At 39.6% G+C, this 7,495-nt stretch overlaps 1 pseudogene; it reads left to right on the top strand.

Annotated features, from left to right (window-relative positions):
- Nucleotides 1-5,536: 5,536 nt before the first annotated feature.
- Nucleotides 5,537-7,111, top strand: LOC128054820 (tubulin alpha-1A chain-like; annotated as a pseudogene).
- The last annotated feature ends 384 nt before the right edge of the window (nucleotides 7,112-7,495 follow it).

Here is a 7,495-nt window from a genome sequence, read left to right on the forward strand (position 1 = left end):
TGTTTCTAAATGTTTCTCTAATGTTTCTAAACATTTCTCCAAATGTTAACCAGCTGTCTTAAGGCTATTAAAGAATCCACTTGCAATGAATTGCTACTTTTAAAATATATTAATATTAATATATATATAATAAATAGTATTTAAATATATATATAAAATAAATAGTATTTCAAAACACGAGAAGAAAACTGTAGTTTTTAAACCTGTATCTACATTTAACATCATGATTAGAAAGATAGCTAGATAATAATCCTGAACTAAAGAAGCTAAAAACGTGAAATAGTGATCTTTAAGGAGAAGAAAAGATATATATATCATTTTTAAGGAGAGGAAGAAAACAATAAAATGATATTCTGTTTTTCCCATATTAGACTATCATATCATTTATATCCAGTGTCATGCAAAATAATGGGCATAGCATTGCTGCTGGTGACCTTGGAAACTGATCCAATCTTTGTAAACAGCAATCTTACAGTACATATCAAGTATCTTTAAAATTGACTTAGAAATTCCTCCTCTGTGAATTTACACTGAGGAAATAAATAAAAATGAATGAAAGGTGTTCATTTTAGCTTTGTTCATAACAGTTGAAAATTAAAAACAAGTTGAATATTCAGAACAGGGGATGTGTTATAAATATATATGGAAGATATATACAGTATCTACTAAGAATTTAATATCCATTTTTATATTAATATGCAGATTTGATATAAAAATATGTTTACAATACATCAGGTGGAAAGCATATTACAGAGCAATATTTTTGTCATGTTCTTGATTTTATAAAATATGTGCATTATATATGTCCAAGCACAGGAAAAGTAAGGCAATTATCTCAGGTAAAATGTTTATAAATAAACTTTGCTATTTTTCTTATTCTTGTTACTGTCATCTAACATACTTAATGGGGCTTCCCAGGTGGTTAAGTGGTAAATAATCTGCCTGCCAAAGCAGGAGATGCAGGTTCAATCCCTGTGTCAGGAAGATCCCCTGGAGGAGGAAGAGACAATCCATTCCAGTATCCTTGTCCGAAGAATGCCATGGACAGAGGAACCTGGTGGGCTACAGTTCATGGTGTCACAAAAGATTCAGACACAACTTAGTGACTAAACAACTAATACTTACTATGTACATAAGTTCATTTTACAATCAGAACTAAAGCTATTATATAAAACTGTTTCCATTTTGAACAAAGAAAAACACAATATATTTTATTTTAAAGTAAAAACTTCTTTGACCGCTCAGTACCAAATTCAACTTTAATACATCAATTTATACTTAAGTGGTTATGTATATTTTTTGAAAAATCAAATCTAGAGACTTTGACCAAAGCTAGCACTATGAGCAAGGGATCAGTTACAGAGAACAGAATCCACTCTGGTTCACTGAAACAGAGATGGACTTATTTCACTGTACAGCATGGCCTATGCAAGAGGTCGTGTGGCCAAAGATACAAATTCTAGGCTAAGTTTCCAGGAACTGCCCGAAGCAATAGATCTGTTAATTCTTCTTAATTCAGTCTTTGGTAAACATATGTGATTGGTGAAATCAAACTGTATCTGACCCTGCATCTAGTCTGCGAGGGAGTCGAGGAAATGCAGTTTTCAGATTTTTAGTTTCTGTAATATAGGAAAGCATACAGAAAGGTTGAATGGTGAAGGGGTCAATCCCTGGTAAATGTATGCTTCAGCAATTGAGTAGAAGAATGTCAGTTGATATGTGGAGCGATTTCTATTACTGTTTTGCCAAATGATTGTCATAATCCCTTTTTGTAGAGTTTTTATTCATCTACCAAGCCTGATGGAAGGAAAGAAGTGTGGATGGAATATGTCTAAAAACCAAAGAGGTCAGGAAAAAAAGTTGGTAAATTCATCAATTATCCTTCCCTGTGTACTTAAACTTGTTCAAATAAATTCTTTAAAAGTTTTAATGAGATATCTTTTAAAAATAATTTTAACCTACTATGTATGTTTCATGAAATTTGAACACTCTTTTCAAATCCAACACTGTTTTATTTGTTAATAGCCTTTAATCAAAGTATGTGATCTTCGCTAAATAATTACCTTTCTAAATTAAATGATAGCATGTAAGCTTAGTTCATAAGTTTTTTCTGAGTTTTCCCTTGCAGAGGTATTTTCTGATATTTTCATATGTCTTTTAACATACAGGTGTGTGTACCTGCTCCTAATCTTTCACTGGCAATGATGATGTTTTATCACCTCCACTTTCTGACGCTGGGGGCAGGAGGAGAAGGGGGCGACAGAGGATGTGATGGTTGGATGGCATCACCAATTCAATGAATATGAGTTTGAGCAAACTCCAGGAGACAGTGAAAGACAGAGAAGCCTGGTGTGCTGCAGTCCTTGGGGTCTCAGAGTCAGACATGACTTAGCAACTAGACAACAACAACACTTTCTTTAGAAAAATACTACTATTTTCTATTTTTGCTAGAAAAATGCTACTCGGCCTTTAAGACTCAATTCAAAAATCTCCTCCTCTAAGGAAACTTTGCAAATTTTACATCAGATTTTTATTATTTTTGCCTTCTTTCTCTGTACTGTCATTACTAAAAGACTTCAGCATAGTGTATGACAGACAGCATAAGGCCATCTCCATTACTGCCCCTTCCTCTCACACTGACAGCAATCGGAGAACAGGTTTGGGCTATGTGAATACCTCAGGAGCTTAGGGTTGGAAGTATGGCGGTGAGCAGACTAAGAATGGAGAATGAGTGGAAGAATGATTCTCCAAAGGAAAGTTAGCATCTCTTATCAGAAGAAGGAGGAAGAAAATCAATGAATGGCCACTGCACAATAAAGAAAATATCCCAGCTGGATCTCAAAGGCATTTCAAAGGAAAAAAATCAGTCTCAAGGCTCACATCTCTCTCTCTCCCACTCTCACTCTCTTTCTCTCTCTCTGTATTAGTAGGTGTAGACACAAAAGACATCTGAAAATATGTGCATTTAACGTAATGATAATAATATTTCTGGGTAATTGAATGTGAGGTGATTTTAAAATATTCAGCATTATTTGTCAATGTCTAATTCTTTTCTGTGTGTGTTTCATTTTTATTAAAATAGTGAAATACTTTTCTTATATAAAAATATGTATGTAAAATATGCCACAGAAACATCAGAACATAAGTTAATTTGTTCTAAGTGGTGGATATATTAAAAATGGTTTTCTTTGTACTTTAGTAATTTTTTAACTTATAGACATAAATAATAGTTTAGCTAAAAAAAAAAATAAAAGATGAGTAGAGTGGCAACCTGAGAAGATAGGGAAGACTTTTTCAATATCTGAAATTTATTGTTGAAATTTAGGCTAGATTAAAAAAATAAAAACTACTTCAGGTGGACAAGAGAATCCAGAAGCACTGGGCTTCATATTTAGGTTTCTTCTCTGCACTGCTCTAAATCACTTATATTTTTATTTCTTAGTAGTCAGATCTGCACGCTAACCAGTTGACAGTGGGAGTACCATCTCAGCGACCTGGATTTCCAACCAAACATGTGGTGCTAGAGCTTTTTTAGCCCTGTTGATCTGAAGGATATCTGTGAGTGCTTCAGTTCACACGGCTTCATTTGCTGCCCTGGGAAATGGACTGGACAGATCTCCCAGCCGAATAAAAGCCTCTCTGGGAAATGAGAAAGATGTGGAGCAAGGTGAAAATATCACAGAGATTGTACTAGAGAAATCTGAGAGTAGGATTCAGGGAAGAACACCTACTTCAGGCACCACCTAAAAGATTAGGCGTCAAAGCCCCTTGGTGTAAAATGTTCTGACTTCTAAGACAGTCCCATGGCTTGGAACATGCATCACATTACAATGAGTTTCCTGTTAAAGGCTGTCACTACTCAAACACAGTCTACTGTAAGATTTACATTTTACAAGTATTTTCAAAGATCCTACTTTGACACTGGCTCATATTCATATGCAGAGCTGTGTGGGTTATCCCACCTAAATGAAAGGGGAGAGAAATGAGGACTTGGCCCAATGCAGCCAACGTTACTGTGAAGCACACCTTTCATGACTGTGGCCAGAGACGTGGGCTGGAATTGAAGAGCAGAGCTGACCTTTCTGGGAATCAAATTACAACTTAGAGGAGCATCTGCTAATCAGAACAGCTGACATGTATCATATGCTTAAGATGGACCTGCAACTCTACTAAGTGTTTGACATGGTAAAATACTAAGTATCTTACTTAATCCTCTTGATCTCTATTACATTCATTTTATAGAGGAAGAAATTGAGGATTGGAAAAGTTATGAAACTTATCCAGGTAGTTAGGTAGTCACATAGCTGGGTAGCACAGGGCCCAAGCGAAGACTGGACTGTGCCGTCCGCTGGATGTCTTTGATATCTGCTGCCAAAAGTGGGGTTACAAAGCCACAGACCTGACAGACTTCAACCTGGGAAACTAGAATTCCTCCTCTTGATTTTAAACCCCAGTACAATTTTTTCTTTTTACTCTTACATTTTCTCATGCATATTTATTCAAGTAATCTCATCAATCATTTCTAATTACACCCCAGCACAATTTACACAAGGCTTCCCCAGTGTCTCAGCGGCAAAGGATCTGCCTGCAGTGCCGGAGACGCAGCAGACACAGGTTCAATCCCTGGGTTGGGAAGCTCCCCTGGAGGAGGGCATGGCAACCCACTCCAGTATTCTTGCTGGGAAAATGCCATGGACAGAGGAGCCTGGTGGGCTACAGTCTAAAGTGCTGCAAAGAGTCAGACTTGAGTGAAGTGACCGAGCATGAACACAACCTGCGTATATTATGGCCAAAGATCATAATACTAAAACAACGCAGATTGAAAATAACAATACAAACAAAATCTATCCTAAAACCACACGTAACCACTTAAAAACCCTCTGCATTTATCAAGATACAAATAAAGGAGAAATGAATGCACTTTACAGAAATGCCTAACAGTATACAAAGCCATCCAATCTGTCCTGAGATAGTACCATTTAACAGTTAATATTACTTCTTTATAATGAATGTAATTTTAATCAGATGATAAAGGTTTCTGTTTAAGAACCACCGAAAGTAGATAATACAAAAACCACTTAATATTTTTCTTTGACTTGCAATTTATGTTATTTTTGTAGCAACAGATTTACCTTCCTGTTGAATGTTGTTTATTCAGACTAGTAAAGCAGTTTGTTTTCCCTGAGTGTAAACCAGTTGAGTAAGGTGGAAAGTGTTCACAGATTAAGAAGTAAGAGGGTACCAGGTAGTAATAAACACACATTTGCTGCAGAGTACACAGATCATCTGGTACAGAAGACTGGACTCTTCATTCTTTGAGGACATTGAAGAAGTCCCTGCCCTCATGGAATTTATGGTCCAGTTGCAGAGATATTCTCAAAATTCAAAAACTTAGCATTCGGACTGAGTTGTATATAGGGAGCTGCAAAGGCCCATGTGCCACAGGTTCTCTTACATTGACCGCCTAAGAGTCATGCTGTAAGAAGTAACAATCTCTTCTCTCTGCCATCTGCGCGGCAGCCACAAAACAGCAACTATGTGTGAGTGCATCTCCATCCACTTTGGCCAGGCTGGTGTTCAGATAGGCAATGCCTGCCGGGAGCTCTACTGCCTGGAACATGGCATTCAGCCTGATGGCCAGATGCCAAGTGACAAGACTACTGGGGGAGGAGATGACTCCTTCAACACCTTCTTCAGTGAGGCAGACACTGGCAAGCATGTGCCCAGGGCAGTGTTTGTAGACCTGGAATCCCCACTCATTGATGAGGTTTGCACTGGCACCTACTGCCAGCTCTTCCACTCTGAGCAGCTCATCACAGGCAAAGAGGATGCTGCCAATACCTATGCCTGAGGTCACTACACCATTGGCAAGGAGATCAATGATCTCATCTTGGAGCAAATTCAGAAACTGGCTGAGCAGTGCACAGGTCTTCAGGGCTTCTCGGTTTTTCACAGCTTTGGTGAGGGAACTGGTTCTGGGTCACCTCCCTGCTGATGGGATGTCTCTCTATCAATTATGGCAAGAAGTCCAAGCTGGAGTTCTCCATTTACCCAGCCTTCCAACTTTCAACAGCTGTAGGTGAGCCCTAAACTCCATCCTCACCACCCCATACCACCCTGAAGTGCTCTGATTGTGCCTTCATGGTAGACAATGAGGCCATCAATGACATCTGTCCTAGAAACCTCAACATTGAGTGCCCAACATATACCAACCTGAATAAGTTGATAGGTCAAATTGTGTCCTCCATCACTGCTTCCCCACTTCCCTGGTGGCTCAGATGGTAAAGCATCTGTTTACAATGCGGGAGACCTGGGTTCAGTCCCTGGGTCAGGAAGATTCCCTGGAGAAGGAAATGACAACCCACTCCAGTACTCTTGCCTAGAAAATCCCATGGACGGAGGAGCCTGGTGTCCATGGGGTCACAAAGAGTCAGACACGACTGAGTGACTTCACTTCACTTTCAGTGCTTCCCCGAGGTTTGATGGCTCCCTGAATGTGGATCTGACAGAGTTCCAGACCAACCTGGTGCCCTATCCCCGCATCCACTTCCCTCTGGCCACATACGCCCCTGTCATCTCTGCTGAGAAAGCCCACCATGAACAGCTTTCTGTAGCAGAGATCACCAATGCTTGCTTTGAACCAGCCAACCAGATGGTGAAATGTGACCCTCGCCATGGTAAACACATGGCCTGCTGCCTGTTGTACTGTGGCAACGTGGTTCCCAAAGATTTCAGTGCTGCCGTTGCCACCATCAAGACCAAGCGTACCATCCAGTTTGTGGACTGGTGCCCCACTGGCTTCAAGGTTGGCATTAACTACCAGCCTCCTACTATGGTACCTGGTGGCAACCTGGCCAAAGTTCAGTGAGCTGTGTGCATGCTGAGCAACACCACAACCATCACTGAGGCCTGGACTCACCGAGACCACAAGTTTGACCTGATGTATACCAAGCATGCCTTTGTTCACTGGTACATGGGTGAGGGCATGGAGGAAGGAGAGTTTTCTGAGGCCCATGAGGACGTGGCTTCCCTTGAGAAGGATTATGAGGAGGTTGGTGGGGATTCTGTGGGAGGAGAGGGAGAGGAAGAAGGAGAGGAATATGGAAGTTAGAATGTCACAAGGGTGCTGCTTTCACAGCGCCTTTGCTTATTCTGTTTTAAAACTTGAAAAGCTGTGGTCTGATCACTTCATTTGTGTATAGCAGTGTATCCTCTCATATACAATTACTGACCTACGCTTTGAAACATGGCACTTCGTTATAGACCCAAGCTATCCATTTCTCTGATGAGTTTACATAAAGTATTTCCTGTCTTAAAAAAATAAAACAAACTCAGCATTCATAAAAATAAGATCATGACATCTGGTCCCATCACTTCATGGTAAATAAAATAGATGGGGTAACAGTGGAAACAGTGGCTGACTTTATTTTCTTGGGCTCCAAAATCACTGCAGATGGTGACTGCAGCCATGATTTTAAAAGACACTTGCTCCTTG

The sequence above is a fragment of the Budorcas taxicolor genome, chromosome 10 (assembly GCF_023091745.1).
Source record: "Budorcas taxicolor isolate Tak-1 chromosome 10, Takin1.1, whole genome shotgun sequence".
Classification (NCBI taxonomy): Eukaryota; Metazoa; Chordata; class Mammalia; order Artiodactyla; family Bovidae; genus Budorcas; species Budorcas taxicolor.